Source organism: Salmo salar, chromosome ssa09, assembly GCF_905237065.1.
Source record: "Salmo salar chromosome ssa09, Ssal_v3.1, whole genome shotgun sequence".
Lineage (NCBI taxonomy): Eukaryota > Metazoa > Chordata > Actinopteri > Salmoniformes > Salmonidae > Salmo > Salmo salar.
The window spans coordinates 67150244-67158307 of NC_059450.1; positions in this window are offsets into that span (position 1 = coordinate 67150244).

The window sequence follows — 8064 nt, forward strand, 5'->3', positions numbered from 1 at the left end:
CCCCTGAGGGGGAAAAGGTTTTGTCGTGCCCTCTTCATGACTATCTTGGTGTGTTTGGACCATAATAGTTCGTTGGTGATGTGGACACCAAGGAACTTGAAACTCTCGACCCGCTCCACTACAGCCCCGTTGATGTTAATGGGGGCCTGTTCGGCCTGCCTTTTCCTGTAGTCCACGATCAGCTCCATTCTCTTGCTCACATTGAGGGAGAGGTTGTTGTCCTGGCACCACCCGGCCAGTTCTCTGACCTCCTCCCTATAGGCCGTCTCATCGTTGTAGGTGATCAGGCCTACCACTGTTGTGTCGTCAGCAAACTTAATGATGGTGTTGGAGTCGTGTTTGGCCACGCAGTTGTGGGTGAACAGGGAGTACAGGAGGGGACTAAGCACACACCCCTGAGGGGAACCGGTGTTGAGGATCAGCGTGGCAGATGTGTTGTTGCATACCCTTTCCACCTGGGGGCGGCCCGTCAGGAAGTCCAGGATCCAGTTGCAGAGGGCGGTGTTTAGTCCCAGGGTCCTTAGCTTAGTGATGAGCTTTGAGGGCACTATGGTGTTGAACGCTGAGCTGTAGTCAATGTATAGCATTCTCACATAGGTGTTCCTTTTGTACAGTTGTAGAATGGCAGTGTGGAGTGCATTAGAGATTGCATCATCTGTGGATCTGCTGGGGTTGTATGCAAATTGGAGTGGGTCTAGGGTATCCGGGAGGATGCTGTTGATGTGAGCCATGACCAGCCTTTCATAGCACTTCCTGGTTAAATCCCCCACTTTACACATACAGGCCTATATCAAGTTATAATGCAGTACCTTAGGATGCTTTAAGTAAAGTGTTACCAATATTTGCTTTACCGATGTAGCGGTTATCAGTAGGATATTCTGATCCTAGATCTGTGGTTAAAAGCAAACATTACTCAAGCTGTCTTAGCTCCACAGGTTCAGACGTCAGAGGTCTTGTTCTGTATGTGTGCGACCAGGTCAATTAGGTGCTCCACCAGCAAGTTTCTTCCCTATGTTCACAAACAAAAATCATACTGTGTGTGTGTGTGTGTGTGTGTGTGTGTGTGTGTGTTTCTAATTGACCCAAACCTTGTTTAAAGCCAGTTGTGTGATGTGGCTGATGTTTGACAAAGTCAGGGAAATTCCTAACTATTAGACCTCATTATCATTCTTAAATCTGTTTCTACTTAATAAGGTCAAGACAGCAATCAGCAAAAACGCACATACACACACGCACGCTTACACGCACACACACACACTTTCTCTCTCTCTCGCTCTCTCTCTTTCTCTCTCTCGCTCGCTCTCTCGCTCTCTCTCACACACACACATACAGTCACACACACACAGTCAATGTGTTCTTAATTTTCATTATGTGACGATGCTCTGCGTTGGCAGAGAGGAGTAGGAGTCACACGATACCTCGCTAAACTCATTTCATCCCTTCATTCCATTGTGAAAAGACCATAAGTCCAATTTCCTATTAAGTGTAAACTACACACAGCTGGAAAAATGAGTTGTTCCTACAGTATCTAATCTACTGTACGGTACACAGAGATGTGTGCCTGATGTGACACTCTGTGACCACTGGGAGGCAGCAGAGGATCGTACAGAACAGTGATTCCCCGAACTTTGCCAGACAAGGTTTTCGTCACAATTCACCTGTATGTTCCAACTTACCATATACGGAAACACAACTCAATATATAGGTCTAACCATCCCACTGTCTGGTAGGTTGGCAATTGCTCAGTACCCAAAGATCCCCAATTAGCACATTCAACAGACTCCCTTCATGTCTGAGAATTATTCATTACTGCTGTACTCTGAATGATGAGAACCTCAAATACCGCTGTGCCCGTGGGCCATCCATAACTAACTCTGTGTTGAATTATGACATCAACCCCTGAGAACAGGCTTTGGATGGGTTTAGGGGTTTAGAGAACCAATATGGGACAAGAATAGTCACATAAATATGAGATAATGACACGACAGCACAGTTACCGCAGGCGACAGCAGATGATGGACGAGCGTGGGATAAAAGAAAGAGAGCAGGAAGAGAGAGAGAGAGAACATAGTAAGAAGGGAGTAGGGGGAAGGGTTAACGTAACATTAACTGTGGATGGAGGGATAAGAGTGAAAGACAACACAAAAGGTGGAGGGGTGGGATGGAGAAGTGGAAGGGTGGAGAGGGCGTTGTCTCCGGACTTAAGTGCTGCCTTTTATACTGTTCTTACTCTGTTTCTACCTTTTATGGCTAAGATGAACCAATGTCAAGTGTGTAATGTGTGCCTCCTAGCAGACTGAGTAAATCATACAGGGAAAGAAAGGAGGAGGGGAGAGAGAGGGAGTGAAAGGGAGAGATATTTATTTGACCTTTATTTAAGCAGGGAATCACCATTGAGACCAGGGTCTCTTTCACAAGGGAGCCCCACATATACAATTTCGTAGACAAAATCTAAAATCAAATACAACATAAAACCAGTCAAATACAGCACAACCCAAATATTTAAGAAAAACAATTACATTCCTCAATTAGAAGGTCCCCAATCAATATTGGAAATTGCCCAAGCGGCACCAGATCATCCAACTCTAATATATTTTGTAGTTGGTTCCAGCAATGAGGTGCTTTGTAGATGGGAGAGAGGGTGTGAGAGGGAGAGAGGGAGGAAGACTGGGGAGAGAGGGGGAGCATGAAGAGGGTAAGGAAAGAGATAAGTAGGAGGGGAGAGATAGAGAGGAGGGACAGCTAACAAGTAGGAAAAGGGGGAGCAGGGAAGGGAGACAGAAATCCATGGAGGTAAGTGAAAACGGGAGAAGGGGAATGTGGGGGAGAGATGAAGGGAGAGAGGCTGTAGAGAGGAAGAGAGAGGAAGAGGGAGATTATAGAAGTGACAAATGGAGTGGTGGGGGTGAAGAGGTTTAAGCAGTGCTTGGCGTGTTAGAGATACGCGATAAGATCATGCAGTGTCCTTAAAAGCATGATTTCAACAACCTTCAAGGGCAGATGTAGCTAAGAGAAAGGCAGTGTGAAAAAGAATTGTGCCCCCAGCTAAAGATGTTCTCTCTCTTTCCTGCATCCTCTCCAACCTCAGCCTCTGTCTTCCCTCTTTAGTTCCATCCAGCTTTTTAAAGCTGTTGATCTTCTCACCTCCTTCACCCTCCCCTTTCTCCTGTCCATCCCTTCCAAACATCCCATTCGTACAAGTTTCTAGTGCTTCTCTCGCTCCTCCTTTCCCCAACTCGCCTGTATGACCTTGTGTCTGTGGGTCAGAAAGCTGTGATTGGTTGAAACCTGGCCTTTGATCTCTAAGGAGGGGGTACCATGTGTGAGTCTGAGGTGAGTCAGAGAAATAGAAGAGATTCTGAATGTAAAGACCAGCAGAGTTGGGTTCAATTCCATTTCAATTCCAGTTAATTCAGAAAGTAAACCCAATTCCAATTCCGCATTCCACAAGTATTGAAGAGAATTGGGATTCGAGTTTTCAGTGTACTTCCTGAATTGCCTGGAATTAAGAATTGACAAGAGACATGTGAACACCCTCACTGAAAATGACCTGTAGCTCTCTGTCACTCTGATTCTGTCATTCTGACAGTGATACTAAATAAATGAGAGATGATTTATAAGGTGGTGTTAGTCTTACTACAGTAAGTGCTTCATAGCATTTGGGTCTTACTGTAAAACAACAGAGGACGGAAAATAAAGCGATTGTGCCTCTGCTAATAATCTTTGTTGACGTCAATTATTTTTGTGTCCTATTCTTCAAACCGCAAGTTTGGTACGCAAATGCAGAAGGAAACCGGTCCCAGCTGTCACCACTTTGATGTGCCAATCATGTTTGATCGTTGCGCAAATCCAAAGCAAGTCACTAATTATTTCAACCTCCTAAAACCTTTGTTGAGGAATCAACACTGTCACACACCATCACTTCCTTTTAAAACCAACTAGCCATGATCATGCACTGTATTTACAGTTTTTTACAATCACTTTGGCACTAATTTCGGAACCTTGATGTCATTTTTCAAAACTCTAGACACCAAACTCACAACCAATGATCAAAATGCACATTTTTCAAAACTCTTAACACTTTTTCCAATTGCTTGGATACAATACACATAAAGCTAAGATCATGTGTTCATTGAACTAAAATCACCTGTTCAAAATGACACAACTTAACATCAAAGTTAACTTAACTTAACCTCATTTCAAAATGCAATTCACACATTACATCTGAGATGACTGTCTATTCATTTCATTACAATGATCTAACTATCAATTGATACAACTGATCAAAATGATAAGTAACTGTTGCATTACTCTTAATGCATAGTTTTATGGAAACTGACAAACAATATTCCATGTTTAGATCATGAAAGTTTCAGGATAACGAGATCCATTGACACCAATTACCGTGGAGCATGAACCAATTGGACTACATTATCTATGGATGTAATATTTCATCATCATTCTTTATCAGACACTGTTTCTATGGTCCCATGTACCACTTTTCCAGACCATGTTTTCAGATTTGACATTACTGTATACTCACCGGCAACATTATTAGGTACACCTATCTAGTACTGGGTAGGACCCCCTTTTGCCTCCACAACAGCCTGAATTATTCACGGTGTTGTACGTTAAGAGATGCCCTTCTGCACACCACTGTTTTAAACAGCTGTTATTTGAGCATTTGTGGCCTTTCTGTTAGCATGAATGAGTCTGGACACTCCTCTGACCTCTCTCATTAACAAGGTGTTTTTGCCCACAGAACTGCCACTCACTGAATGTGTTTTGTTTGATCGCACCATTCTCTGTAAACTCTAGAGACTGTAGTGCGTAAAAATCCCAGGAAGGCAGCTGTTTCTGAGATGCTGGAACCACCATGTGTGGCATCAACAATCATACCACGGTCAAAGTTGCTTAGATTACGCATCTTGCCTGTTCTAATGTTTGGTCGAACGACATCTAAAGCTCTCTACTCTATATACATTTACATTTACATTTTACATTTAAGTCATTTAGATATACTCTATATATTGAGTTGCAGGCAGCCACCTGATTCGCTGTTTGAATGTAACCTTCCTTGATGGGCTAAATCAGGTCTGTAGAGCTGATGGCGTGACCTATGTCATTGTGTGGGATAATGTCAGGTTCCACCATGCTCAAATGGTGCAAGCATGGTTTCAGGCCCATCCACAATTTACCACCCTGTACTTACCCCCATACTCTCCGTTCCTTAACCCGATTGAGGAATTTTTCTCCACATGGAGGTGGAAGGTATATGATAGGCACCCTCACGAACAAGCCACCCTTATCCAGGCCATGGATGACTCATGCAATGACATCACGGCAGACCAGTGTCAGGCCTGGATTCGCCATGCCCGAAGATTCTTCCCAAGATGTTTGGCTAATGAAAACATCCATTGTGATGTGGATGAGGACCTGTGGCCAAATCCACAAGACAGGGTTGATGGAAATATAGAAGTACAGTAATCAATCTTTTGTTTTGCTTTTTACAGTAAGCCAGGTGAGGAACACTGCAGTTGACCTTTAAGTGATTTTTATTTTTTGTAGCTAATTATTTTAGCTTTGATTCAAAGATACCTATGTTGTGATTTAATTGTATTTCATCAATACATTTCAGATTTTGTTCAATTCTCTCTACTAGTCCTTTTACAGTGATGTATTTACGTGTAGTAGCATAACGAAACATGTATCACATATTTTGTACTACAATATTTAATGATTGTACAAACAACTACACAGTGAAACTATCGGTATCTTGTGTGTGGGTGATCTAAATGAATGTTCCTATGGTATTTCATGATCAATGCGTTATTTGAACCAATGATTCTGCAAGTGCAAGATTTCTTTAAAGATATGAATGCACAATGCAATGTTTTGAACATTGGACAGCCTGTGTTACAACTGATGACCGTTTTGAGTTTAGTGTCTAGAGTTTTGAAAAATGACTACAAGGTTCTGAAATGAGTGCCAAAGTGATTGTTAAAAACTGTAACGAGAAAAAATGTATTATTACAAAGTCCAAGCCTGTCCGTTTCTCACTGGGCAGACAGACACATACTTGGAATTGAGTTTGTTTTGGTCTAGTCCAATCGAAATGCGTTTGAAGAAAAAGAAACTCAGACAGCGCGACGGAATGGACAAAAAGCATCGTATCACCATGGGGTTTGGACCATTAAAAAAGATGTCCTGTATGTATTTTCCACTGTTAAACTAGGAAAATATTTAGTTGGTTCCTTGAAAAAACATTTTGTGAGAGAGAAATAATATTTGAGTCTGTCTCTTTGTGTGTGTGTCTCCCTCATTGTCTGTATGTGTGTGTGTGACCACGTGTGTGTGTGTGTGTGTGTGTGTGTGTGTGTGTGTGTGTGTGTGTGTGTGTGTGTGTGTGTGTGTGTGTGTGAGTGAGTGAGTGAGTGAGTGAGTGCATGCGTGTGTTTGTGCCTGTGTGTATATGTGTGTGTGTGTGTGTGTGTGTGTGTGTGTGTGTGTGTGGTGCATGCGTTCGTGCGTGCATGTGTTTGTGTGTGAGAGGGGTGAGTGAGTGAGTGTGTGCATGCGTGTGTTTGTGCGTGTGCGTATATGTGTGTGTGAGAGTGAATGAGTGAGTGAGTGAGTGTGTTTGTGCGTGTGTGTGTGTGTTTGTGCGTGTGTTTGTGCGTGTGTGTGTGTGTGTTTTTGTGCGTGTGTGTATATGTGTGTGTGTGCCTGCCAGAGTGGGAGATGAGGAGCCTTTGTGGCTCTTCTGTAATCTCTGGTCTTTTATACCCTGCTCTCCTCAGACACTAAAAGCTTTCTATTTACCTTTCACACTGTCAGGGAGAGAGCGAGAGAGAAAGAGAGAGAGACAGGGTGAGAGAGAGATGGAGAGAAAAGAGAGAGAGAGACAGAGTGAAAGACAGAGACAGAATAGAGAGAGAGGGAGGGAGAGAGAGAGAGAGAGAAAGAGAGAGAGAGAGAAAGAGAGAGAGAGAAAGAGAGAGAGAGAGAGAGACAGAGTGAAAGACAGAGACAGAATAGAGAGAGAGAGAGGGAGAGAGAGAGAGAAAGAGACAGAGAGGATGTAAGCAGTGTGCCCCATGTCGGCGGAGCCTCAGAGTAGTGGGTGGACAGCTGCTCCTAACCAGCAATACAGAGTACAGACTTTAACAAACCATAACACGTCAACATGGAACACAGACCACGACATGCCAACATGTAAAACGCTCCATTGACTTCCCCCACTACCAGAACTCCTTTTAAGGCTACAGAACTGGCACTCGCCGATATAAAACATGAATCATATCACAGTAAGCGAGAGCGCTGTTGAAAAAAAACGTACTCATAAACAGAACAAAACAAGTCTGGAGTCCAAGTCAGATTTCGTCATGTTGGATTTACCTGACGATAGGTTGGCACAGAAAACAAAGCCAATCAAATGGCACCTATGTCTTGATGTATCTTTCCTCTTTCTGTCTGTCTGTCTGTCTGTCTGTCTGTCTGTCTGTCTGTCTGTCTGTCTGTCTGTCTGTCTGTCTGTCTGTCTGTCTGTCTGTCTGTCTGTCTGTCTGTCTGTCTGTCTGTCTGTCTGTCTGTCTGTCTGTCTGTCTGTCTGTCTGTCTGTCTGTCTGTCTGTCTCTCTCTCTCTCTCTCTCTCTCTCTCTCTTTCTCTCTCACACGCACAAACACAAACACACATACACCGTTCAAACACCATTTAAACATAACTCAAACATCCTATGAATTGAATCAAAAACCACCCCCCCTAATCTCTTTTGAAAACATTTTGAAAAGGTCTGCGTTCTCCTAGGGAGTAGAGTCAACAGACACACGTAGCCAGATGAAAGAGAACTCACACCTCTGTGGTTACACACACAAGGAGGATGAATTGATTAACTCATAAAGCCCCCCCCCTCAGCCCCCCCAGCCCAACCTCCAGCTAAGTCAGTGGAGGCGGACCGTTCTGTTGCATGGCAATGGCCCAGGGGAGAGGGTGGGGCAGATGGGTGCCATGAGGTGAAAGGAAGGGATGGGCCAGGAAGCGGTGGGGTGGGGTGGAGGGGAGAG